The sequence below is a fragment of the Oncorhynchus keta genome, chromosome 35 (genome assembly GCF_023373465.1).
Source record: "Oncorhynchus keta strain PuntledgeMale-10-30-2019 chromosome 35, Oket_V2, whole genome shotgun sequence".
Classification (NCBI taxonomy): Eukaryota; Metazoa; Chordata; class Actinopteri; order Salmoniformes; family Salmonidae; genus Oncorhynchus; species Oncorhynchus keta.
Window position 1 is genome coordinate 31,309,357 of NC_068455.1, and position 27,832 is coordinate 31,337,188.

A 27,832-nucleotide genomic window follows, 5' to 3' on the forward strand; every position below is an offset into this window, starting at 1 on the left:
CAAACCAATTTCAGCATAAACATCTGGGGAAAACATGAAAGCTCAGCCAAATCCAACCAGAGCAGAATTATGCCTTCAACCTAATCATTACATTCACGTAACAAACTCCCAAAGTAGACTATAAGGTCATTCAATAAACCAATAGAATGCACTATTATCTATTTATATATCAAGTGTTAAACAAAATGTGAGGTTTTGATCTATCAACGAATCTTGTCCAGAGTACATTATCTGATCGATAGAGGCTAGTGTGTTCAGCTGGGAGGCAGGGCTCTGGTTCCCCTCTCTATGTCACTGACACTGGACTAGTGATTCCTATGACGTCCCTTCACATGCTATGGATTAGCAGGTTCACCCAATCAAAGTGCTGAGATCCAGTAAACTGTATCAAACATCCTGAACCCACATAAAAAAAAGGCCCTTCGAAAGCTGACAGCAGAGAACTCTGATGTTTCTCCCTGGCAGATTGAGCCAATTTGGCAGCAAGACACTGGGAGAGATTACGGTTCCTCTCAGTCAGTCCTGCAGCACACAAGCTGTGATCACATTAGCCACTGGCTGTCAATGCTGTGATGGGCTTGCATTTCTCCATGCCACATTCACACATCAGAAAAAACTGCTTCATACAGACACATACACTATTTCATACATGCAAAACAGTCCCACTTTCAGGGGAAATGGACATTGACATGTATGCGAATTGATTTACTTGATGAGACACCAGAAATATGAACACGTTCTCTAAGCATGTTAAGTTGAAAATGTGTCAGAAATGATTACAAGCTGAAAGAAAATCAAAAACAGTATAAATAAATGCTTCTGCCACTAAGAATCTCCAAACACAATAAATGAATAAATAGATTTCTATCCACACAACCAGTCCATATTACCCAGGAGCCATCAGTGTTGCTACTGTAAGCCAGTGACCCCAGGGAGATGGGTTAAATTGTCACTCTGAAAGGAGTGCCATACGTACACTCTGCACCAATAGAAATATTGTGAATAAAATACAGTACATTAGGAACCAAAACAAATATAGGCTATATTCTATGGCAGGGATCAAGTCTCTTTTTTTAATTCGTGGGAATACTTGGTGAATTAATGTTGTGGCTGAATTCCTGTTGATTTGAGTCTTTTTGTTGTTGTTGCTGAAACCTCTGGGGGTCCGGTTTTGGCCTGCGTGCCTGTCTGTTGCCGACCCGTGCACTAGAGTTCCTCCGGGGTGCCTAGTGCTCCAGGGTACCAGTCTGAGCCTCCCTCCTGATGTGCTTAATGATCTTATTGGATCTAGTATAAGTAGTGTAAATGCTTGCAGACAGATTGAGATAAATAATTCCCATTCTAAACAATCAAATCAACAAACAAACTGGATATCACACTGTTTCATTGACTTTTAATCAGAACATGAATACTGCTCGGACTGATGTAGACTCGCTCTATTTCAGGCTCCATACCCAAATCTCAAAATGCACTGCGATTTGCTCCTGCACCGGACAGTCTACAAAAAGGATCAAAAATAGCATCTTAATTCATCATAACATAATGTCATTATTGTTCATGATTGCGCATCAGTTTCACATTCGACTGTTAAGTCATATCATGAATGATGAAATCCAAGCTATAATAAATAGGGTAATGGAGACTGTGGTTGGTGGCGCTCGCGGTGCATGAAGAGCAGAGGTTCCTTCCTCCTGGCTGGGCCGGGGCTGTGCAGCTGGCGCGCCGCTATAATGGATGGACACTTAGCCACGGCTAAACCTTGTCCTGTTTGCACTCCGCATTTCAATCACTGCAGCGTTGGGCCCGCTGCCTGCCGGCTGCACAGAGCAGAGTCCACAGGGACAGATAAATAGAACCATAACACACACACACACAGCCACCGCAGCCGAAACACAGCCACAGGCCTTAATCTGGCTTCCAAAATACATTTTGAGGGACCGGTGTGTGTGTGTAACATGCATAATGCTATGCTCACGTTTCCTAACACAACCTCAATTTCAGACTTTAGCCAGGGGTGGGGAGAGCCTGAGAATGTGAGGAGAACTGAGGAGGAAAAAGGGGTGGGGAGAGCCTGAGAATGTGAGGAGAACTGAGGAGGAAAAAGGGGTGGGGAGAGCCTGAGAATGTGAGGAGAACTGAGGAGGAAAAAGGGGTGGGGAGAGCCTGAGAATGTGAGGAGAACTGAGGAGGAAAAAGGGGTGGGGAGAGCCTGAGAATGTGAGGAGAACTGAGGAGGAAAAAAACTGGGGGAAAGTGAATGAAGCTTCTGCTTCTGGCTCCCAACTCCCTATCGGTAGTGTATATTAGCATGTCAGTGGGACATGTCGAGGCACTGTAAGCCTGTTGACTAAGTGAGGTTAACTTCCTGTAATTGAGACTCTGACCTCCCAGCTGCTCCACTGGGCCTGGGGACAAATGAGTATTAGGCTGCACCACTCAGACAGAGAGAGAGAGACAGGGGTCATGTCATCACGGCTGCCACTGGGGAGACTAGGAGGGGTCGGGTTTGTTGTGCCAGCTAGGGTAATATAGCCTTATGAGTGATCTGCACAGCCAGGTGCTTTCAGTCTACTGTGTTATTAAGCAGATACACAGACCCAGTTACCAAGAACACAACATCAAAGCCACTGGTGAGAACACTTAGTACTTAGAATTTATTATTAGAATCATTTGAGATGAGAACCTTGCACTTTTCCAAGGTATTCTAAAAGCTCCCGCTAAAAGCATTTCCTTGTGAGGGTACATTCAGTAGTGTATATGTTACCCAGGCAACTCCCAGCCAGGGCTCACTGATGCCAGCTTACAATGGTGAGAGGCACACTCCTGTTGGTTGGCCTGAGCCCCATGGAGGCCAAGCTACGCCCCCATGAGAGAACCAACAACATGTCCGGGAATGCCTAGGAGACCTCTAACTGTTTCCATGAACAGAGTGGCAGCAGATTCCCAGTGCCCTGCTTCAGTGTTAACAAAGCCCCCAACAATGGAGCAGAATAGAGCAGACTCCCTGGCCTACAAGCTGTAATCACTTCAACTTTAGCTGCTTGGCCTAGTGAGACTCACTGAATGGGACTGCCTGGCCCACACCACAACTCTTAAAGAGGCATCACTCAGCCTCCCTACCTCTCCCTGTCTCCCTACTCCTCTCCCCCAACAGGCCCACTGGGCTGTGGTCAGCTGGCACAAAGTTCCCTCTGTCCTGTGGAAGACTGGGCCTCATCTCCAGTACAGAGAGGCCTTTGATAAGAGGCTGACCCTGATTGTGTAGGAGCCACTAAGAGGACCTAATGAATCACAGAGAGGAGAGGGGGGGAGATTGGAAAGGGGGTGGGGGAGAGAGAGAGATGGAAAGGGGTGGAGGAGAGAGGGAGAGATGGGAAAGGGGGTGGAGCAGAGAGAGATATGTGAAAGGGGTGGGGGGAGAGATATGTGAAAGGGGGTGGGGAGAGAGAGAGAGGAAAGGGGTGGAGGAGAGAGGAGAGATGGGAAAGGGGGTGGAGGAGAGAGGGAGATGGGAAAGGGGGTGGAGTAGAGAGGGAGATGGGAAAGGGGGTGGGTAGAGAGGAGAGATTGGAAAGGGGGTGGGGAGAGAGAGATGGAAAGGGGGTGGGAGGAGAGAGAGATATGTGAAAGGGGGTGGAGCAGAGAGAGAGATGGGAAAGGGGTGGGGGGGGAGAGAGAGATGGGAAAGGGGGTGGGGAGAGGGAGAGATGGAAAGGGGGGGGGGGAGAGATATGTGAAAGATGGTGGGGAGAGGGAGAGATGGGAAAGGGGGTGGAGGAGAGAGAGAGATGGGAAAGGGGGTGGAGGAGAGAGAGATATGGGAAAGGGGGTGGAGGAGAGAGAGGTGGGAAAGGGGGTGGAGGAGAGAGAGATGGGAAAGGGGGTGGAGGAGAGAGAGATATGGGAAAGGGGTGGAGGAGAGAGAGAGATGGGAAAGGGGGGGGAGGAGAGAGAGATATGGGAAGGGGGTGGAGGAGAGAGAGATATGGGAAAGGGGGTGGAGGAGAGAGATGGGAAAGGGGTGGAGGAGGGAGAGATGGGAAAGGGGGTGGAGGAGGGAGAGATATGGGAAAGGGGGTGGAGGAGAGAGGGAGAGATGGGAAAGGGGGAGAGAGAGATGGGAAAGGGGGTGGAGGAGGGAGAGATGGAAAAGGGGGTGGAGGAGGGAGAGATGGGAAAGGGGGAGGAGAGAGAGAGATGGGAAAGGGGTGGAGGAGAGAGGGAGAGATGGGAAGGGGGGTGGAGAGCGGGATAGATGGGAAGGGGGTGGAGGAGAGAGAGAGAGATGGGAAAGGGGTGGAGGAGAGAGGGAGAGATGGGAAAGGGGTGGAGGAGAGAGGAGAGATTGGAAAGGGGGTGGGGGAGAGAGAGATGGGAAAGGGGGTGGGGAGAGAGAGATGGGAAAGGGGTGGAGGAGAGAGGGAGAGATTGGAAAGGGGGGTGGGGAGAGAGAGATGGGAAAGGGGGGTGGGGAGAGAGAGAGATGGGAAAGGGGTGGGGGAGAGAGGGTGAGATGGGAAAGGGGTGGGGGAGAGGGGTGAGATGGGAAAGGGGTGGGGGAGAGAGAGATGGGAAAGGGGGTGGGGGAGAGAGAGAGATGGGAAAGGGGGTGGGGAGAGAGAGATGGGAAAGGGGGTGGGGAGAGAGGGAGAGATGGGAAAGGGGGGGGAGAGAGAGAGATGAGAAAGGGGGTGGGGGAGAGAGAGAGATGGGAAAGGGGGTGGGGGAGAGAGAGATGGGAAAGGGGGGGGGAGGAGGGAGAGATGGGAAAGGGGTGGGGGGAGAGAGAGAGATGAGAAAGGGGGTGGGGAGAGAGAGAGATGGGAAAGGGGTGTGGGGGGAGAGAGAGATGGGAAAGGGGTGGGGGGGAGAGATGGGAAAGGGGTGGGGGGAGAGAGATGGGAAAGGGGTGGGGGGAGAGAGAGATGAGAAAGGGGGTGGGGGAGAGAGATATGTGAAAGGGGGTGGGGAAGAGGGAGATGGGAAAGGGGGTGGGGGGGAGAGAGAGATGGGAAAGGGGTGGGGGAGAGAGAGAGATGAGAAAGGGGGTGGGGAGAGAGGGAGATGGGAAAGGGGTGGGGGGAGAGAGATGGGATGGGGTGGGGGAGAGAGAGAGATGGGAAAGGGGTGGGGGAGGAGAGAGATGGGAAAGGGGTGGAGAGAGAGAGATATGGGAAAGGGGGGTGGGGGAGAGAGATATGGGAAAGGGGTGGGGGAGAGAGAGAGGAAAGGGGTGGAGCAGAGAGAGAGATGGGAAAGGGGTGGGGGAGAGAGAGATGGGAAAGGGGTGGGGGGAGAGAGAGATGGGAAAGGGGGGTGGAGGAGAGAGATGGGAAAGGGGGTGGGGAGAGAGAGAGATGGGAAAGGGGGTGGAGGAGGGAGAGATGGGAAAGGGGGTGGAGGAGGGAGAGATATGGGAAAGGGGTGGAGGAGAGAGGGAGAGATGGGAAAGAGGGGGAGAGATGGGAAAGGGGGTGGAGGAGGAGAGATGGGAAAGGGGGTGGAGGAGAGAGAGATGGGAAAGGGGTGGAGGAGGGAGAGATGGGAAAGGGGTGGAGGAGGGAGAGATGGGAAAGGGGGTGGAGAGAGAGAGAGATGGGAAAGGGGGTGGAGAGGGAGAGATGGGAAAGGGGGTGGAGGAGAGAGGGATAGATGGGAAAGGGGGTGGAGGAGAGAGAGAGAGATGGGAAAGGGGTGGAGGAGAGGAGAGATGGGAAAGGGGTGGAGGAGAGGGAGAGATTGGAAAGGGGTGGGGAGAGAGAGATGGGAAGGGGGGTGGGGGAGGAGAGATGGGAAAGGGGTGGAGGAGAGAGGAGAGATTGGAAAGGGGGTGGGGAGAGAGAGATGGGAAAGGGGGTGGGGAGAGAGAGAGATGGGAAAGGGGGTGGGGAGAGAGGGTGAGATGGGAAAGGGGGTGGGGGGAGAGAGAGATGGGAAAGGGGGTGGGGGGAGAGAGAGATGGGAAAGGGGGTGGGGGAGAGAGGGAGAGATGGGAAAGGGGGTGGGGGAGAGGAGATGAGAAAGGGGGTGGGGGGAGAGAGATGGGAAAGGGGGTGGGAGAGGAGAGATGGGAAAGGGGGTGGGAGAGAGGGAGAGATGGGAAAGGGGGGGGAGAGAGAGATGAGAAAGGGGGTGGGGAGAGGGATGGGAAAGGGGTGGGGGAGAGAGAGATGGGAAAGGGGGTGGGGGAGAGAGAGAGATGGGAAAGGGGTGGGGAGAGAGAGATGAGAAAGGGGGTGGGGAGAGAGATATGTGAAAGGGGGTGGGGAAGAGGGGAGATGGGAAAGGGGGTGGGGGGAGAGAGAGATGGGAAAGGGGGTGGGGAGAGAGAGATGAGAAAGGGGTGGGGAGAGAGGGGGATGGGAAAGGGGGTGGGGGAGAGAGATGGGAAAGGGGTGGGGGGAGAGAGAGATGGGAAAGGGGTGGGGGAGAGAGAGATGGGAAAGGGGTGGAGATATGGGAAAGGGGTGGGGAGAGAGATATGGGAAAGGGGGGTGGGGAGAGAGAGATGAGAAAGGGGGTGGGGGAGAAGATATGGGAAAGGGGGTGGGGGGAGAGAGAGATGGGAAGGGGAGAGAGAGAGATGGGAAAGGGGGTGGGGGAGAGAGAGATGGGAAAGGGGGTGGGGGGAGAGAGAGATGGGAAAGGGGGGTGGGAGAGAGAGATGGGAAAGGGGTGGAGGGAGAGAGATATGGGAAAGGGGTGGGGAGAGAGAGATATGGGAAAGGGGGTGGGGGGGGAGAGATGAGAAAGCAGAGAGAGAGATGGGAAAGGGGGTGGGGGAGAGAGAGAGATGGGAAAGGGGGTGGGGGAGAGAGATGGGAAAGGGGGTGGGGAGAGAGAGATGGGAAAGGGGGTGGGGAGAGAGAGGATGGGAAAGGGGGTGGAGGAGGGAGAGATGGGAAAGGGGGTGGGGAGGAGAGATATGGGAAAGGGGGTGGAGGAGAGAGGGAGAGATGGGAAGAGGGAGAGAGAGATGGGAAAGGGGGTGGAGGAGGGAGAGATGGGAAAGGGGTGGAGAGAGAGAGAGGGGTGGAGGAGGGAGAGATGGGAGGGGTGGAGGAGGGGAGATGGGAAAGGGGGGGAGGAGAGAGAGATGGGAAAGGGGTGGAGGAGAGAGGGAGAGATGGGAAGGGGTGGATAGATGGGAAAGGGGGTGGAGGAGAGAGAGATGGGAAAGGGGTGGAGGAGAGGGAGAGATGGGAAAAGGGGTGGAGGGAGAGAGGGAGAGATTGGAAAGGGGGTGGGGGAGAGAGAGATGGGAAAGGGGGTGGGGGAGAGAGATGGGAAGGGGTGGAGGAGAGAGGGAGAGATTGGAAAGGGGGTGGGGAGAGAGATGGGAAAGGGGGTGGGGGAGAGAGAGATGGGAAAGGGGTGGGGAGAGAGGTGAGATGGGAAAGGGGGTGGGGGAGAGAGAGAGATGGGAAAGGGGGTGGGGGAGAGAGAGAGATGGGAAAGGGGGTGGGGAGAGAGGGAGAGATGGGAAAGGGGGTGGGGAGAGAGAGAGATGAGAAAGGGGGTGGGGGGAGAGAGAGAGATGGGAAAGGGGGTGGGGAGAGAGAGAGATGGGAAAGGGGGTGGGGGAGAGAGAGAGATGGGAAAGGGGGTGGGGAGAGAGAGATGAGAAAGGGGTGGGGAGAGAGAGATGGGAAAGGGGTGTGGGGGAGAGAGAGATGGGAAAGGGGTGGGGGAGAGAGAGATGGGAAAGGGGGTGGGGGAGAGAGAGAGATGAGAAAGGGGTGGGGGAGAGAGATATGTGAAAGGGGGTGGGGAAGAGAGGGAGATGGGAAAGGGGGTGGGGGGGGAGAGAGATGGGAAAGGGGGTGGGGGAGAGAGAGATGAGAAAGGGGGTGGGGGAGAGAGGGGATGGGAAAGGGGTGGGGGAGAGAGAGATGGGAAAGGGGGTGGGGGGGAGAGAGATGGGAGGGGTGGGGAGAAGAGGGGAAAGGGGTGGAGGAGAGAGATATGGGAAAGGGGGTGGGGGGGAGAGAGATATGGGAAAGGGGGGGGGGGGGAGAAGATGAGAAAGGGGGGTGGGGGAGGGAGAGAGATGGGAAAGGGGGTGGGGGGAGAGAGAGATGGGAAAGGGGTGGGGAGAGAGAGAGATGAGAAAGGGGGTGGGGGGGAGAGAGATGAGAAAGGGGGTGGGGAGAGAGAGAGATGAGAAAGGGGGTGGGGGGAGAGAGATGAGAAAGGGGTGGGGGGAGAGAGATGGGAAAGGGGGGGGAGAGAGAGAGATGGGAAAGGGGTGGGGGAGAGAGAGAGATGGGAAAGGGGGTGGGGGAGAGAGATGAGAAAGGGGGTGGGGGAGAGAGAGATGGGAAAGGGGTGGGGGAGAGAGAGATGGGAAAGGGGTGGGGAGAGAGAGAGATGGGAAAGGGGGGTGGGGGAGAGAGGGAGAGAAGGTGTGTGCTAGAACAGTGTTTCCTATCCCTGGTCCTCCAGTACCTCCAAGTACAGTTTAGTTGTAGCCCTGGACAAACACACCTCATTCAACACCCGAGCTCCTGGGGGGCACAGTGGTCTAAATCACTGCATCTCAGTGCTAGAGGCGTCACTACAGACCCTGGTTTGATCCCAGGCTGTACCACAACCAGATGTGATTGGGCGGCACACAATTGGTGGCGCACAATTGGCCCAGCTTCGTCCGGGTTAGGGGAGGGTTTGGCTGGGGTAGGCCGTCATTGTAAAAAAATTATTTGTTCTTAACTGACTTGCCTAGTTAAATAAAGGTTAAAAAAAGGTTTAAAAAAATGAATTGAGGGCTTGATGATCAGTTGACAAGTTGAAATCAGGTGTGTTTGTCCAGGGTTACAATAACAATGTGTACTGTTGGGGGGCCAGAGTTGGTAAGCACTGTCCTAGAGGCATTAGAAAGGGATGAGAAGAGGATAAATAATCAGAGAGATAAGCAAAGGAAGGCAAAATGGGACAATCCAAAAAAGGCCATGTCGTGTGTGAGTCAAACATTGGGACATGATGAAGTGTGTCTAATCAAGTGAGTCAAGCTCTAATCCCCTGACTAACATGACATGCACCTGACACAGCAGATGACTTCTGTCTGACAGATGAGCTGCCAGAGAATGATACGCAACCAACATCACTGGCTAGCCTCGTATTCACAAGGACTAAAACAGAAAACAAACTCACAGCTCAACCACAAACTCCTCCACAGCGAGCCAGGACCAGGAGGTCATGCACCAACTGAGCAGAGAGAATTATAGCTTTGAAAGAAAAACACTCCCCAGCAATATACTCTCTCCCACACTACTTCCCTTCCGAGAATGGTAGGAGGAGTACAGGGAAAACGAGAGGTGAGGTATAGGTCTGAGTCAGCCACCACTGTGATGAGAGACCCATTGCTGCAGCCCACGAACAGAGCAGAGGCACGGGAAAAGACAAGGCAGTAGAGGCCCATATACACCCTCGTCTTCACTCACTCTCTGCCTACTGCCTCTGTGCAGCTGGCGGCAGACTAACGCTGTCTCAACAGAATTTGTCAATGATTTGGCACGTGAAATTGTTGTGGGAAATGCATTAGATTAGCAAAAAGTCATCAACGTAAACTGTTGTTTTGGGGGTGTCAACCGCAGGATTATGTCATCGTGGTAATTCATTTTCAACATAGACCAACCTGTTGAATTGGTACTCTGGAAACAACGTCAGATCTTCAAAGTTATATCCACTGTCAGAAAAAAAACAGGCTGGGCAGCACCTCCTACTGTACTGTAGGGTTTCTCTAACTCGCCCCCCACCCCCTTAGTTAAAGTGCATTAAAAGTTTGATATGATTTAGTCCTATTCTTTAACGTTGATGTTTGGTTGAGATGGAGACGTGAATCCAACATGTCAATTATTCATTTGTAAACAAACTGGATATTGAATTATTTCTGGTTTTCGACGCAGCCAAATTTCACCATTTGAAGAAAATGTACACTACATGAGCAACAGTATGTGGACACCTACTCGTCGAACATCTCTTACTGAAAGGCTTGGCTCGCAACCTGCATTCCAATTCCTCCCAAAGGTTTTCGATGGGGTTGAGGTCAGGGCTCTGTACAGGCCAGTCAAGTTCCACACCGATCTTGACAAACCATTTCTGCATGGACTTTGCTGTGTGCACAGGGGCATTGTCATGCTGAAACAGGAAATGGCCTTCCCCAAACTGTTGGCACAAAGTTAGAAGCACAGAATAATCTAGAACAGGGGTGGGCAACTCCAGTCCTTAGGGGCATGATTGGTGTCACACTTTTTCTCCATCCCTAGCAAACACAGCTGATTAATCTAATTGCATTCTAAACTGAAGATCATGACTAGGTGATTATTGGAGAGCTGTGTTAGCTGGGGCTGGGGCAAAACTGTGACACCAATCAGGCCCCCAAGGACTGGAATTGCCCAACCCTGATCTAGGATGTCATTGTATGCTGTCATTGTATTCCCTTCACTGGAACTAAGGGGCCTAGCCCGAACCATGAAAAACAGCCCCAGGCCATTATTCCTCCTCCACCAAACTTTACAGTTGGCATTATGCATTGGGGCAGGTAGCGTTCTCCTGACATCTGCCAAACCCAGATTTGTCCGTCGGACTGCCAGATGGTGAAGCATGATTCATCACGCCAGAGAACACATTTCCACTGCTTCAATGGTGGCGAGCTTTACACCACTCCAGCCAAAGCTTGGCATTGCGCTTGGTGATCTTAGGCTTGTGTGCGACTGCCCGGCCATGGAAACCCATTTCATGAAACTCCCGACAAACAGTTATTGTGCTGACGTTGCTTCCAGAGGCAGTTTGGCACTCGGTAGTGAGTGTTGCAATCGAGGACAGACGGTTTTAACGTGCTAGGCGCTTCAGCACTCAGCAGTCCCGCTCGTAGTTGTTTCCACTTCACAACAACAGAACTTACAGTTGACTGGGGCAGTTCTATCAGGGCAGAAATTTGATAGACTTTGATGAAAGTGGCATCCTATGATGGTGCCATGTTGAAAAGACACTGAGATCAACAGTAAGGCCATTCTACTGCCAATGTTTGTCTATGGAGATCGCATGGCGGTGTCCTCAATGTTAATCATGGGTTAGCCTACATCTCCTTCAAAAGTTAATATTTGGTTGCATTGACAACCAAACACGATTCAATATCAGTTTTGCAATACAGTAAATAGCCTATTTACTTGTCGACAAGTTAACTAATGATATGTTGGATTCACGGCTCCAACTAAACCAAAAATAAAAGTCAATGAATATGATCAAGCCAGTGGGTCAGATGAAACTATCCAAGCATTAGATACATGCCCTTTAAATGTTCATATTTGGTTGTGTTGTCAACCAAATATAATTCAATATTACTTATGTAATACAGTAAATAGTCTAAAGTTAAGGCCATATTACAAACTAATGTAACAGTATTTATTCAACCTTAAAATTAGTAACTCATCAATTGCCACAGTGAGTTTATTGTAACTAGAAATGTCTTCCTATGTCATCAGAGAAAGTGTGCATGTTGAAGATAGCATGCAAAGTTCGCAGGTCTGTGAAAATCTTCACAATTGCGATAATAATCTGCTCAGAATCTTGAACAGCATTGATCACTTGCACGATGTACTTTTAATTTAACGTGAACTGCAATCCAGGTCATTTAGTTGTGCCGTTAGATGAAGCACAGTCATAACACAAGAAATTGTTGTATACATACAAGATAGCTGACATTGCATTTCCTTTTGAACTTTGTTGTGCTTTTAAAATGGTTGAAAGCGCAGTGACAACACAACTAAATCAGACGTTGTTTTTCTATTGGAATTTGGTTGTGCTTTTAAATGGTTGAAAGCATTGGGAATTCAACAAACTTCCGGCTGTCTTTTTGATTCGGTGAATAAAGGTTGAAATCTCCTTGATCAACGTCTCAAACGTTATTACGCACATTTCCACATAGAAATGACGTGGTTGCAGAGTGGGTGAGAATCTGACACCTGAGAGAAACACGCATGCCTACCGTGTCGGCAAGCAAACGATACCCACCCACACCAAACCGCAGGCGGACGGGCTGGAATTTCGCCAATTTCGTCAATGGAGGAAGTGATGAGTGTGTGAGCAAGAGAGGAGAGATAAAAGCAAGCCCAGACAGAGTTAGAGACAGAGACTGGATAGTACAAGGTCGAGACTGTCTGACAACAAGTTACAAGTTACAAAGAAAACAGCACCAAATACCCAAAGAACCCCAAATCCACTTTGATTTCACAATCAGTGCCAATGACATCAGCTTTGATCAAGGGAATAATTTCCTCACATGGATTAGCACACCACAATAAACAGTAATTGGAGCGATGACATGCTCTACTGACCACACAGACATACAAAAGGCTTGGCATGTGAACACTTCAAAGCAGCACTACTAGCTACAGCACAGCTCACCACCACCACCAGGGCCTTCAGTGGATGCCCACCACAGTTCAATGAGCATAGCTAACCACTGACAAAGTGTGATTAACTGAACCCTACGCAACAAGACAGATCTGGAGGCCCGCCAAATGAAGACACTGTCGATATCTCTGCTAGGGCCCTCTCGCTCTCTCCTCCTCCTATCCTTGGATCTTCGCTCAACCACATTCAATTGTTTTGTGTTGTGGGTAGTAATGAGATAATAGGTGGGTGGCACCACTGTCCAAATTACATTTAAGCTCGTGGTATTTGTTTCAACCAAAAGTGGTGTATTTAGAGGTTTGCTGGAGGTTTGGCATGAAGTTGTGTTATTTTGCGGAGGGCCATATTGAACTGCCTAAACGAATAACTGAACTGGTTTTGGCTTATGTGGTCTCACTGTCCAGACTAAAAAACACTGCAAGCAAAACAGCTCTAAGATCCAATGACTGACAAAGCCCATGTCTCACAGGGGGATTCTCTCTATGTATAAAAAGTAATTATTCATGGTCTGCTTAATCATTCTATAGATTAATATGATTTATTCACAAGCTGTCTATGTGGTTGAGTGGGTGGAGACGAGACGGTAAAACTGGTCCTATTTAATAGAGGAGCATGAGCTTTATCCGTTTTACAAAGAGGCTCAGACTTCTGAGGTCGTCAACTTTCCCCAGCCTGCTCTGTAGTATAAAGAGCAGTGAAGAGGAAGCAGAGAGAGCATTGGTGCCTGAAGAGGAATGTGAAGCATTCTAATGAGGTGCCTGGCTGCCTCTGTTACTGGCTATAGAGAGCTGCATCAGTCAGTCAGTCAGTCTGAGCCTGCTGTAGGCTGTACTTTCCCTCTCCCTGCCCTCAATGCTGGCAGCCTCTGAACTTACCTCTCCTCTCTCCCCAACCAGAAGGGTTTTCACTCCATTTGAGAGACAAGAAGCAAGGCAAGACAGGGCCACAGGGGTAATATGCTGCAAGTCACTTCTTCGCACACACACCACAGTAGTACAAAAGGTGAATGGGTTTTATTGATGAAAGGGCTCAGCAGTCTGGGTCGAATCTATCCTCAGTAAAGATTTTCTGATATTGGATATGATATTTAAAATGACTCAATCTGAGTTCTCAAAGAGACTCAATGAATCAGGAAAGTAGGTCTACACAGGTGCATCTGTCTGCAAAGTTGATTTTTGCTCCTACATCTGAAAACCCACACTAAGAACAGGTATGGGGTGGGGTGGTAGTGGTAGTGATGGTGGTAGTAGTGATGGTGGGGGGGTGATGGTGATGGTGGTGGTGGTAGTGGTAGTGATGGTGGTGGTAGTGGTGGTGGTAGTGATGGTGGTGGTAGTGATGGAGGTAGTGGTGGTGATGGTGGTGGTAGTGGTGGTGGTAGTGGTGGTGCTGGTAGTGATGGTGGTGGTAGTGGTGGTGGTAGTGATGGTGGTGGTAGTGGTAGTGGTGGTGGTGGTGTAGTGATGGTGGTGTGTGGTGGTAGTGATGGTGGTGGTAGTAGTGGTAGTGATGGTGGTGGTAGTGTTGGTAGTAGTGATGGTGGTGGTAGTGTTGGTGGTGGTGGTAGTGATGGTGGTGGTAGTGGTGGTGGTAGTGATGGTGGTGGTAGTGGTGGTGGTGGTGGTAGTGATGGGGTGGTAGTGGTGGTGGTGGTAGTGATGGTGGTGGTAGTGATGGTGGTGGTGGTAGTGGTGGTAGTGATGGTGGTGGTAGTGATGGTGGTGGTAGTGGTGGTAGTGGTGGTGGTAGTGATGGTGATAGTGGTGGTAGTGGTAGTGATGGTGGGTGGTAGTGATGGTGGTAATGATGGTGGTAGTGATGGTGGTAGTGTAGTGGTGGTAGTGATGGTGGTGGTATTGATGGTGGTAGTGATGGTGGTGGTAGTGGTGGTGGTGGTGGTAGTGGTGGTGGTAGTGATGGTGGTAGTGATGGTGGTGGTAGTGGTGGTGGTAGTAGTGGTGGTGGTGGTGGTGGTGGTGGTAGTGATGGTGGTGGTAGTGGTAGTGGTGGTAGTGGTAGTGATGGTGGTAGTGATGGTGGTGGTAGTGGTGTTGGTGTGTGGTGGTGGATGGTGGTGGTAGTGGTAGTGATGGTGGTGATGGTGGTGGTAGTGGTGGTAGTGATGGTGGTGGTAGTGGTAGTGGTGGTAGTAGTGGTGGTAGTGATGGTGGTAGTGATGGTGGTAGTGATGGTGGTAGTGATGGTGGCAGTGGTGGTGGCAGTGGTGGTGGTGGTGGTATTGGTAGTGATGGTGGTGGTAGTGATGGTGGTGGTAGTAGTGATGGGAACAAACTCCCCCACGACGCCAGGACAGCGGAGTCAATCACCACCTTCCGGAGACACCTGAAACCCCACCTCTTTAAGGAATACCTAGGATAGGATAAAGTAATCCTTCTCACCCCCCTTAAAAGATTTAGATGCACTATTGTAAAGTGGCTGTTCCACTGGATGTCATAAGGTAAATGCACCAATTTGTAAGTCGCTCTGGATAAGAGCGTCTGCTAAATGACTTAAATGTAATGTAAATGTGGTGGTAGTGATGGTGGTGATGGTGGTGGTAGTGATGGTGGTGGTAGTGATGGTGGTGGTGGTGGTAGTGATGGTGGTGGTAGTGGTGGTGGTGGTAGTGATGGTGGTGGTAGTGGTGGTGATGGTGGTGGTAGTGATGGTGGTGGTGGTAGTGATGGTGGTGGTAGTGGTGGTGGTGGTAGTGGTGGTGGTGGTGGTGGTAGTGATGGTGGTGGTAGTGATGGTGGTGGTGGTGATGGTGGTGGTAGTGATGGTGGTGGTAGTGATGGTGGTGGTGGTGATGGTGGGGGTAGTGATGGTGATGGTAGTGGTGGTAGTGATGGTGGTGGTAGTGGTGGTGGTGATGGTGGTGGTAGTGATAGTGATGGTGGTGGTAGTGGTGGTGATGGTGGGGGTAGTGATGGTGATGGTAGTGATGGTAGTGGTGGTGATGGTGGGGGTAGTGATGGTGATGGTGGGGGTAGTGATGGTGGTGGTGATGGTGGTGGTAGTGATGGTGGTGGTAGTGGTGGTGGTGGAGTGGTGGTGGTGGTGATGGTGGTGGTAGTGATGGTAGTGGTAGTGGTGGTAGTGGTGGTGGGGTAGTGATGGTGGTGGTAGTGGTGGTGATGGTGGTGGTAGTGATGGTGGTAGTGGTGGTGGTGGTAGTGGTGGTGGTGGTGGTGGTGGTAGTGATGGTGGTGGTAGTGAGTGATGGTGGTGGTGGTGTGATGGTGGGGGTAGTGATGGTGATGGTAGTGATGGTAGTGGTGGTGATGGTGGGGTAGTGATGGTGATGGTGGGGGTAGTGATGGTGGTGGTAGTGATGGTGGTGGTGGTAGTGGTGGTGATGGTGGGGGTAGTGATGGTGATGGTAGTGATAGTGATGGTGGTAGTGGTGGTGATGGTGGGGGTAGTGATGGTGATGGTAGTGGTGGAGTGGTGGTGATGGTAGTGATGGTGATGGTGGTGGTGGTAGTGGTGGTGATAGTGGTGGTGATGGTGGGGGTAGTGATGGTGATGGTGGTGGTAGTGATGGTGATGGTGGTGGTAGTGATGGTGGTGGTGGTGATGGTAGTGGTAGTGATGGTGGTGGTGGTAGTGGTGGTGATGGTGGGGGTGGGGGTAGTGATGGTGGTGGTAGTGATGGTGGTGGTGGTAGTGGTGGTGATGGTGGTGGTAGTGATGGTGATGGTGGGGGTGCAGGAGATTCAAAAGACATTTGGAGGTATTAACTGTGACAACCACATCTCAGTCGTGCTCTAGAGGGAGAACACTGACAGCCATTTTCCATCAAAATTCTCTGCCAACGTCTTACCCTTCCCAGCACCTTAGCTTCCCCTCTGAATTAAACACAGACAAGAGATTCATGACATGTCGCCTTGGGAGATGTCTTTGAAATTCAGATCGTTGATGCCAGTGGCACTGCCATGGTTTACTGCAGTCAATTTGTGAGGAGTGATGGGGGCTTTCTCCACTGTTGTTTTATGCTCATTGGTGTGATTGACTCCCCTTCTACTACCTCTTCTCTACAACTTTCTCACACTCAGTGTCTTTCTCTCACCCAATGTTCATTTAGAATAGAGGATGTGCATGCAGACTTCACATCAACTCCCTATTCAACCACCCACCTTGCACTCTGAATAGAAACGACTGAAACTATGTGCTGCTTTTTTCCTCCAGGCCACAACACACAATGCAATCAATGTTAGGAGCCCTTGACCAAAGTTTGCCTTGCAGGGAGGATTTCGCAACCGGGCCATTCATTTTTTTTTGCTAGCTTGAGCAGTTTCCAGCAGCATATGCGGTATAAAAATTAGGCAGAGCAGGATGAGCTAAAAGGGAGTGAATGTCACCTTCCTCAATGCAGTCCACAAAGGTAAATAATCCCTTCAAATAATCGGAGGTAAAACTGGACCCATTTGTGATCAAACAAATACCCTCATCTAAACGGATTTGGGGGCGGTGGGTGGATAATGCTATAGCGACACAAACAGGGAGAGATGAGCCTGAAATAGAAGTGATAGATAGCATAGCAGTATAATTAACCCATGGATGGGGCGGTTGAATTCGTTGAGTGTCTGCATCATATAATTCATCCTCTCCAGATGCAAAGCCCTGGTGGCGAGCCAAGCACCAGCCTTCCTGCCTTCCCCCAAGGCTGCTATCAACTCGCCCTCAGATGACAGTAATTCAGCATCAAAACAATGGGGACTTTGCACTCAGGCTAAATTTCCACGAGCCTAGCATAGACTCGTTTGACTGCTACACTGAATCAACGTCAGAACCAATAATACGAACAGAGAATGCTCACTATGAGAGAATGTATGAACTGCGTTTGGGGAATCTAGTGAAAATGCAAGGAGTTAAACTAATCAACACCTTAATGACAGGCTAGTATTTCCACGATGAGGATTAGAACGGAGACATTTCGACTTTGCCCCTTCATTAGGTAGTTCAATAGATGATTGGGTGAGTGTTCGATCCAGGAGCAGTGCATTGACACATGCCTGGGACATTAAGGGCAGCCAGTGTCCGTGCATGTCCGGGCTCTGTGCTGGTGCTGTATGGGGGTAGATTTGTGCTTTGTGTGCCAGTCAGCCCGTTAGCGATCATTTAGTCAACTGCCCAGTGCCAGTCCATACTGGGCCACAGCCAAAACACCCATTTTTGTCTTCCATATTGTACGCTGTGGGTCTCAGGACAACAGGGACTGAACAACAGTCCTGGACAACTTTTACACCATGTACATAATCATATCCATTTCCCACAAAATACACAAATTAACAAAATCTTACTTATGTCCCTGTGTGTGTGAGCGTGTTTGCGGGCTGCGCAATATCCATGCGCGCAATGTTCATGCGCTCGTGTGTGTGTGAGAGAGCGAGAGACAGAGAGAGAGAGAGAGATTCGTGGTTCTAGTGACAAACTGCAGTATAGCAGCAAGGTCAATTGACAGTGAGCTGACAGATTCCCTCTGCAGAGGTGTCAATATGGCACAGACCTGTGATGTTTGTAAGCCATCCAGCAGCATCCTTTCACACCATGGGCCAGGGCACAGAGGCACAGAGACACAGGGGCTAAAGCACAGCTAAATGAGACAAAAATATCATTTAAATATCTTTCAATTCAGAGTCTAACAAGATACTGAGAATAATATGCTATCTACAGACCTGTCAACTCATGTACTTATAACTCTGTTACTACTAATACTGCATAGAGAATGTCATCATCATGCTTAGAGTATCTCTTTCACATAAACATTGCATCTGTTGCCATAACACTGACAATGAAATAACTGCATCAATCCTATCAGATGACACAAAACAACACACCTCTAGGTCGTTACACATTGCTTACTGATAAATATTATATCACATGTATAAATCATGCCATAATGAGAATAACTTCAAAAACATTAAAAAAATGTCTCTCCCCGAATAATCTTTTGCTCGGGACAGGGACGTTGTCAATTTATTGTGACTCTTTTTGACATTGGGCTGTCAGAGCTGGTTGGCTGGGTTGATCTGACTGGAGAGCTGTAGTGACAAGTGGAAACATCAGTATGAAAAGGGTCAGGAACTCACTGAGTAAACATATGATAAGCTACCATCAGCTCCCGTCTACCACCAAACACACATACAGTAAACTTCATCTCGTATTGACAGATTCTGTTGAGTAAGCCTGTGACCAGCAACATGCGGCAAGGAAGGACACACACACTAACCAAAACCTATATTGTCATTCATTAAAAAATAGATACATGTATGGTCCCTCATTACCAAGAAGTGAATAGGACAGACATGGGGCTGAGATGGTCAAGGCATTTTGGATGACGGTTATTGGTCAGCGGTCGCCATTATAATAGTTTAAATAGCAACAACAACAAAAAAGAAACACAAAATCATAATAATTGTGTTTTTAAAAGATGCACATTTTCTCTTTTCCTCCGTTCCTGACGGTGTGTACTGCTGAAGGGAGGGGAGCATTGCTTAGGCAACCAAAGACTTGTTTGTTTCAGCAAGGAGCAAAGATTAATCACGTTGTAAAACTGTAGAAACTGACTCAAATACCTGACCATCCTCTCTTCAGTGAGATGTTTGTTCCGCACAAAAAAATATGGCTGACCCCATTTAGCCGACTGGTCGATAGGCTGTTGGTTGACCGAGAGCAGTTGCCAAAAATGTAGTACAAAATTAACGGTGTTCAAGACAACTGTCTGATTCGCTTCCGCCTGAGTGGACTAATCCATTGTGAAGGCTGTGGGGATGGGATAGTCATCACTCTAAGACATGTGCTACTGAAATTGTATATGGTTATATTATGTAACAACAATGGTGCAGCAATAACACATGCGTTATCTCTCGCATTGGATAGTGGCCGCTGTCTGAGGTCCTGAAACACATAAATGTGCTGCTGAATTAGCGCCTTTTCCTAGACCATGTTGCTATGTGCATAATAGCAAAGTTAACCAGCATATTGGTGTTGAGAACAATGCGGCTGAGGCAGCAGCAGAATGAGCAGCCTTATTGTCTAAGAAAAGTGAGGAGAGAGGAAACCCGAGCTAAATTAGGTCTATAATCAATAGTCTAACTGTTAAATTTAATTTTACTATTTTCTACATAGTAGAATAATAGTGAAGACATCTATAAAATAACACATATGTAGTAATCAAAAAAGTGTTAAACAAATATATTTTATATTTGAGATTCTTCAAAGTAGCCAGCCGTTGCCTTGATGACAGCTTTGCGCACTCTTGGCATTCTCTCAACCAGCTTCATGAGGTAGTCACCTGGAATGAATTTCAATTAAAAGGTGTGCCTTGTTAAAAGTTCATTTGTGGAATTTCTTTCCTTCTTAGTGTGTTTTAGTTGTGTTGTGACAAGTTAGGGTAGGTAAACAGAATATTGCCCTATTTGGTAAATGATCAAGTCCATATTATGACAAGAACAGCTCAAATAAGCAAAGAGAAACAACAGTCCATCAATACTTTTAAGACATTAAGGTCAGTTAATACGGAACATTTCAAGAACTTTTAAAGTTTTTTCAAATGCAGTCGCTAAAAACCATCAACCACTATGATGAAACTGGCTCTCATGAGGAACGCCACAGGAAAGGAAAACCCAGAGTTACCTCTGCTGCAGAGGATAAGTTCATTAAGAGTTACCAGCCTCAGAAATTGCAGACGAAATAAATGCTTCACAGAGTTCAAGTAACAGACACGTCTCAACTAGAGGTCAACCGATAATGATTTTTCAACGCGATACCGATTATTGGAGGACCAAAAAAAGCTGAGACCGATTAATCGGCCAATTTTTATATATATATTTGTAATAATGACAATTACAACAATACTAAATGAATAACGAACACTTTAATTTTGACTTATTTATTATACATAAATAAAATCAATTTAGTCTCAAACAAATAATGAAACATGTTCAATTTGGCTTAAATAAGGCAAAAACACAGTGTTGGAGAAGAAAGTAAATGTGCAACATGTGCCATGTAAAAAAGCTAACGTTTATGTTGCTCAGAACATGAGAAAATATGAAAGCTGGTGGTTCCTTTTAACATCAGTCTTCATTTTCCCAGTTAAGAAGTTTTAGGTTGTAGTTATTATAGGAATTATGACGTGTCGACTATTTCTCTCTATACCATTTGTATTTCGTATAACTTTGACTGTTGGATGTTCTTATAGGCACTTTAGTATTGCCAGCCTCATCTCGGGAGTTGATAGGCTTGAAGTCATAAACAGCGCTATACATGAAGCATTGCTAAGAGCTGTTCACAAACGCAGTAAAGTGCTGTTTGAATGAATGCTTACGAGCGTGCTGCTGCCTTCCACTGCTCAGTCAGACTACTCTATCAAATATCAAATCATAGACTTAATCATAATAAACACACAGAAATACAAGCCTTAGGTCAAATATGGTCAAAACCGGAAACTATCATTTAAAAAACAAAACATTTATTCTTTCAGTGAAATACGGAACCATTCCATATTTTATAGAACGGGTGACATCCCTAAGTCTAAATATTGCTGTTACATTGCACAACCTTCAATGTTATGTCATAATTATGTAATTCTGGCAAATAACATGCATTTATTTGAACTAAATACGCAGTTTTAAAAATCTACACTTCTGTCTATTGATTTTAAGAAAGGCATTGACATTCATGGTTAGTTACATTTCTGCAACGATTGTGCTTTTTTTGCGAATGTGCTTTTGTTAAATCATCACCCGTTTGGCGAAGTTGAAGAAGGCTGTGATTCGATGGCAAAGCTTGCTGTTGCTAGCTAATTTGTCCTATTTAGCTAGCTTGCTGTTGCTAGCTAATTTGTCCTATTTAGCTAGCTTGCTGTTGCTAGCTAATTTGTCCTATTTAGCTAGCTTGCTGTTGCTAGCTAATTTGTCCTATTTAGCTAGCTTGCTGTTGCTAGCTAATTTGTCCTATTTAGCTAGCTTGCTGTTGCTAGCTAATTTGTCCTGGGATATGAACATTGAGTTATTTTACTTGAAATGCACAAGGACCTCTACTCCGACAATTAATCCACACATAAATTGGCCAACCGAATCGTTTCTAGTCATCTCTCCTCCTTCCAGGCTTTTTCATCTTTGAATTTATATGGTGATCGCATCTAAACTTTCATTGTATTACCACGACAACCGGCAACAAAGTTAGTCTTTCAATCACCCACGTGGGTATAACCAATGAGGAGATGGCACGTGGGTACCTGCTTCTATAAAACAATGAAGAGACGGGAGAGGCAGGAGTTACAGCGCGATCTGCGTCAAAAATAGGAATGACTTCTATTTTAGCCCTTGGCGTCGCAGACGCTCGTTGGCGCGCGCGAGCAGTGTAGGTGCAATAATTGAATACATTTCTACATTTATTTTGCGATGCTCGAGCACGAGACGTGTCCAGTCTGGTCAACATGTTAGAGCGAATCCTGTTTAGTCTTAATACCGTAAATAACTTAGGCCCATATTTTTTATACTTATATTGGCTACTGTATCAATCAATCATTCACTCATTCATGTCATCACACAGCATGAGTTCCCTCTAATTTCCACGGGACTGTTGTGCAGAAAAAATGTCAGCCTGCACTGAGAAGCACGAGATTGAACTTTCAATGTTTCCCTCTACTGTGGGAATTGTAATTGAATCAACACAATGTTAGCAACATTCAATGCAACATAGGTAAACAAAACAAACTATCCAAGAGATTTTATTTTGCGCAGAGCGCATTGGAGTAAGATTCTATTACATTGGCAGGCATGACTCAGGCCCATACTATACACAGACCGGTGCGCCATAACCAATCAGAGCTGCAGTACCCCTACATACAAATAGACCATTGCTATATATGGATCTTTGCCATTCACTTTGAACTGGACTGTGTTTACAGCAAGAGTGTTTGCAAGTAGATGTGCTTGTTTTGAGGTAAAAGCGAGAGCTTCATGTAGTCATGTGTGTACATTTGTTCATATTCTTTGCTAGTAAGTGAGTTAATAGCCCAGTTATAGCTCATTTCTAGTCAGGTAAAGAGCTTTTTTTCTGTCTTAAAGTGGCAGTGTTGTATTTTGAGACAGGCTTGAATAAGCTACTGTAAGTAGCCGTTAGGCAGAGGTTAGCATAATTTGTTTCATTCTCTGTAATAATGGAATGCATTTTATCTTGTAAAGTGTTTCTTGATTCAAACAACAACATTTTCAGTCAACTTGTCTGAAGGATAAACAGGTTCATTTCAATACCTACATGTTCTTTTCAAAAGTCTCATGGAATGTAGGCCTACATTGAACACCACACATTGGCTGCTACTGTAGGCTGAATGAACAGCTATTTCCAGGTTAAAATGTTATGGGATACATTTTCTCCAGGTGCAGCGTCAGTGTTCACAGTAAACGTGCGCCAGAAGTTACACAGAATTATCAAAAAGTTAAAGTGTGCGATCAGCAGAACAGAAATGTGCTCAATGGTGAAATAATTAGAGGGGACACTGCATGTTTCATTCATAATTTGAAGTTCAATCAAGCATTTTAGTTAATAATAAAATAAATAAAATAACAAAGAGAGCCTTGAAAAATTTGCATCCACAAAAAAATGAACTGTTTGATTTTGGAAATTGCATTCCCGAATGAATGCAACTTTTTTAGTCTTTGCTGTAATCATGGCTTAACAAAAGAAACATTACAACAGATTCTGGTATGCTTATAATTTATGTGGTGTTATTAACATTGTTCCAAATCGTCAGAAACATTTTATTGTAATCTGACAGCACCTGTGTGGCACACATAATATGCATGTAGCACTTGCTCCTTACCTTCTTTTTCTTGATGTCCAGTATTTTCCACAACTAGTCATATTTATTACAGACATCTGACTTACCCTTTACCTCCTGAGCAACCAGTAAATATTCCCCCATTTAGAGTTTACTTGTCACGTCCTCTGCATCCATTTTGCTGTCAAGGTGTTCGGAATTTGTTATAACCAATTTATTGATGTGATTATGATATGCTGTAGGTCAGGCCCTATTGGTCATGTGCATGCAATGCATACATGTGTCACGTAAAGAGATCTTGGGTTGAGGGAATAGGGGATGTTTTTCCTAAACAAATTAGGGATTTCGGTAACAGAACTTTTCAGTCAGAAATGGCTGCAATTATGTTGCAGCTTCAGCAACACAGACAGCGCGATAAACACTGCGGTGGTCGCTGCAGCAGGGAGGAGTGACAATGGGTGCTAGTCACAGTCACTCAGTGTAATTTTTTTTAACATATTGCAGCAAGTCTGAGCCGGCCCGGCACAATCAAATCAATTGCGGTTGGACTCCCTCTAGTCACTTAATTATTTCATCAAATAGTCTGCTCAAAGCATCAGACAAGCTCAGTGCATATACTGTAGTTTGTTTGATTAAAACACATAGGATGTTTCTATACATGGAAAAATAAAAGTTTAAACATTTCAACCAATCAATTGGTCGAAAGAATAGAGGACTCTTGGTCGACCAAGATGTTTTTTTTTTGTCGGGGACAGCCCTACAAAAAATACAAATAATGAAAATAGTTTTAAACGGTTATGACGGTCTTCATCCATAATCGTCGGTTACATGATTATACGGTTATTGTGCCACAAACTCTGTGGTTTTTCTAGAATAATAACAGAGTAATAGCATGTGTATGAGGATCATTAAGATACACATCATTTAGAAAGCCTGACGCAGCAGCACCGTGAGACACCTTTTCCCCGGTAACACAGATGTCAAGGTGAAAGCCTCATTAATATCCCCTCACACCGCCAAATAGCTGCTCTGCTGCTCCCATACACTAATTGCTTCTCTACCACACAAGAAGATGTGCTCTGGTAAAGATGAGTACTTTTAATTAACCCATCGAACAACTGTGGATTAACAGTAAGGGGTCTTATCCATTAAAATCTCATAGAAGGGTAAGGGCTACTATAACTCTAATGTTCTGCAAGGCCATGTCATAATTGTAGGAACATCAAGTCCTAGCTGCCTGCAGGTGCTGACTACAGGATAAATCTGTTGCTGTTAAGAGTCCCAGGCTATGATGAAGGGGAGGAGAAACACTGGATCACCACACTGAGGAGCCCAGCTGACAGTATATAATCAAACAGCACACAGAAAGCTGGCTCAGTCAATGAGCTAGATCTAACAGAATGTGGGCACCTTATTGCAGATTCACACAGCATGAAAATGCTGCAATGTGAAGTAAAATACACTACATGGCCAAAATGGTTGTATACACTTGCTTGTCGAACATCTCATTCCAAAATCATGGGCATTAATATGGAGTTGGTCCCCACTTTGCTGCTATAACAGCCTCCAGTCTTCTGGGAAGGCTTTCCACTAGATGTTGGAACATTGCTTCGGGGACTTAATTCCATTCAGCCACCAGAGCATTAGTGATGTCGGGCACCGATGTTGGACGATTAGGACTGGCTCGCAGTCTGCATTCCAATTCATCCCAAAGGTGATCGAAGGAGTTGAGATCAGGGTTCTGTGCAGGCCAGTCAAGTTCTTCCAAACCGATCTCAACAAACCCTTTCTGCAATATCATGCTGAAACAGGAAAGGGCCTTCCCCAAAGTGTTGCCACAAAGTTGAAAGCACAGAATCGTCTAGAATGCCACTGTATGCTGTAGCATTAAGATTTCCCTTCACTGGAACTAAGGGACGGACCTTGGTCGAACCATAAAAAATAGCCCCAGACCATTATTCCTCCTCTACCAAAATTACAGTAATTAATTTCTACTGGCACCAGCCAAACCCAGATTTGTCCATCAGACTGCCTGATGGTGAATCGTGATTCATCACTCCAGAGAATGCATTTCCACTGCTCCAGAGTCCAATGGCGGTGAGCTTTACACCACTCCAGCCGACGCTTGGCGTTGCGCATGGTGATCTTAGGCTTGTGTGCAGCTGCTCGGCCATGGAAACCCATTTCATGAAACTCCCAACAAACAGTTACTGTGCTGACATTGCTTCCAAAGGCAGTTAGGAACTCGGTAGTGTTACCGACTTGGCGGTCCTATTCTGTGAGCTTGCGTGGCCTACCACTTTGTGGCTGAGCCATTGTTGCTCCTAGACGTTTCCACTTCACAATAACAGTAATTACAGTTGACTGGGGCAGCTCTAGCAGTGCAGAAATTTGACCAACTGACTTGTTGGAAAGGTGGCATCCTATGACAGTAGTGCCATGTTGAATGTCACTGAGCTCTTCAGTAAGGTCCTTTTACTGCCAGTGTTTGTCTATGGAGATTGCATGGCTGTTCGCTTCATTTTATACACCTGTCAGCAACGCGTGTGGCTGAAATAGCCAAATCTACTAATTTGAAGGGGTGTCCCCATACTGTTGTATATATAATGTATGTAGGATCAACATATCACACTGTATTATATTAGTCTTATATACCATATTTAAATTCCATAACATTTCCTTTGCATGTGAATTATTTCCAGTCATTTATTTAAGCATGGTTCCAGTTCTGGCTTGATTCACTTTTGCTCCTATTATGTACAATAAAGCCTCAGAGTTAATCAATGCATACAGTGTCATTTGTGCAGCATTCACTCAGGCAACATTGCATAATGGTAGCCACGCTAAATTGCAAATGTCAAACCTGCATGGTGCGCTGCTGCTGACCTGTACTGCACACACTAGAGGTCGACCGATTAATTGGCATGGCCGATTAATTAGGGCCGATTTCAAGTTTTCATAACAATCGGTAATCTGCAATTTTGGATGCCGATTATGGCCGATTACATTGCAATCCATGAGGAGACCGCGTGGCAGGCTGACCACCTGTTACGCGAGTGCAGCAAGGAGCCAAGGTAAGTTGCTAACTAGTATTAAACTTATCTTATAAAAAACAATCAATCTTAACATAATCACTAGTTAACTACACATGGTTGATGATATTACTAGTTTAACTAGCTTGTCCTGCGTTGCATATAATCAATGCGGTGACTGTTAATTTATCATCGAATCGCAGCCTACTTTGCCAAACGGGTGATGATTTAACAAAAGCGAATTCGTGAAAAAAAGCACAATCGTTGCACCAATGAACCTAACAATGAACATCAATGCCTTTCTTTAAACCTGCATATTTAGCTAAAATAAATGAATGTAAGCAGGAAATATTAACTAGGGAAACTGTGCCGCTTCTCTTGCGTTCAGTACAAGTAGAGTCAGGGTATATGCAGCAGTTTGAGCCTCCTGGTTCGTTGCGAACTGTGTGAAGACCATTTCTTTCTAACAAAGACCGTAATTAATTTTCCAGAATTTTACATAATTATGACATAACATTGAAGGTTATGCAATGTAACAGCAATATTTACACATAGGGTTGCCACCAGTTAGATGAAATATGGAACAGTTTTGTATTTCACTGAAAGAATAAACGTTTTGATTTCTAAATGATCGTTTCTGGTTTTGACCATATTAATGACCTAAGGCTCGTAATTCTGTGTGTTTATTATATTATAATTAAGTCTATGATTTAATATTTGATACAGCAGTCTGACTGAGCAGTGGTAGGCAGCAGCAGGCTTGTAAGCATTCAGTCAAACAGCACTTTACTGCGTTTACCAGCAGCTCTTCGCAATACTTGAAGCACAGCGCTGTTTATGAGTTCAAGCCTATCAACTCCTGAGATTAGGCTGGCAATACTATAATATCTATAAGAAAAAAGGTATATGAAGGTATATGAAATACAAATGGTACAGAGAAAAATAGTCCTATAACCACAACCTAAAACTTCTTAACAAATTACTGACCATTTCAAATCCCACCATACCTTCTCCGCTATGCAATCTGGTTTCAGAGCTGGTCATGGGTGCACCTCAGCCACGCTCAAGGTTCTAAACTACATCATAACCGCCATCGATAAGAGACATTACTGTGCAGCCGTATTCATCGACCTGGCCAAGGCTTTCGACTCTGTCAATCACAACATTCTTATTGGCAGACTCGACAGCCTTGGTTTCTCAAATGATTGCCTCGCCTGGTTTACCAACTACTTCTCTGATAGAGTTCAGTGTGTCAAATCGGAGGGCCTGTTGTCTGGACCTCTGGCAGTCTCTGTGGGGGTGCCACAGGGTTCAATTCTCAGGCAGACTCTCTTCTCTGTATACATCAATGATGTTGCTCTTGCTGCTGGTGATTCTCTGATCCACCTCTACGCAGACGACACAATTCTGTATACTTCTGGCCCCTCCTTGGACACTGTGTTAACTAAGCTCCAGACGAGCTTCAATGCCATACAACTCTCCTTCCGTGGCCTCCAACTGCTCTTAAACGCAAGTAAAACTAAATGCATGCTTTTCATACAACTCTCCTTCCGTGGCCTCCAACTGCTCTTAAACGCAAGTAAAACTAAAT

At 46.9% G+C, this 27,832-nt stretch overlaps 1 protein-coding gene across 3 annotated transcripts in view; it reads right to left on the minus strand.

The window, feature by feature from the left end:
* The window catches only part of LOC118368330 (signal-induced proliferation-associated 1-like protein 1), a 105,820-nt gene that overhangs the window by 51,916 nt on the left and 26,072 nt on the right, over nucleotides 1–27,832 (minus strand). The gene's annotated exons all lie outside the window — the stretch shown is intronic.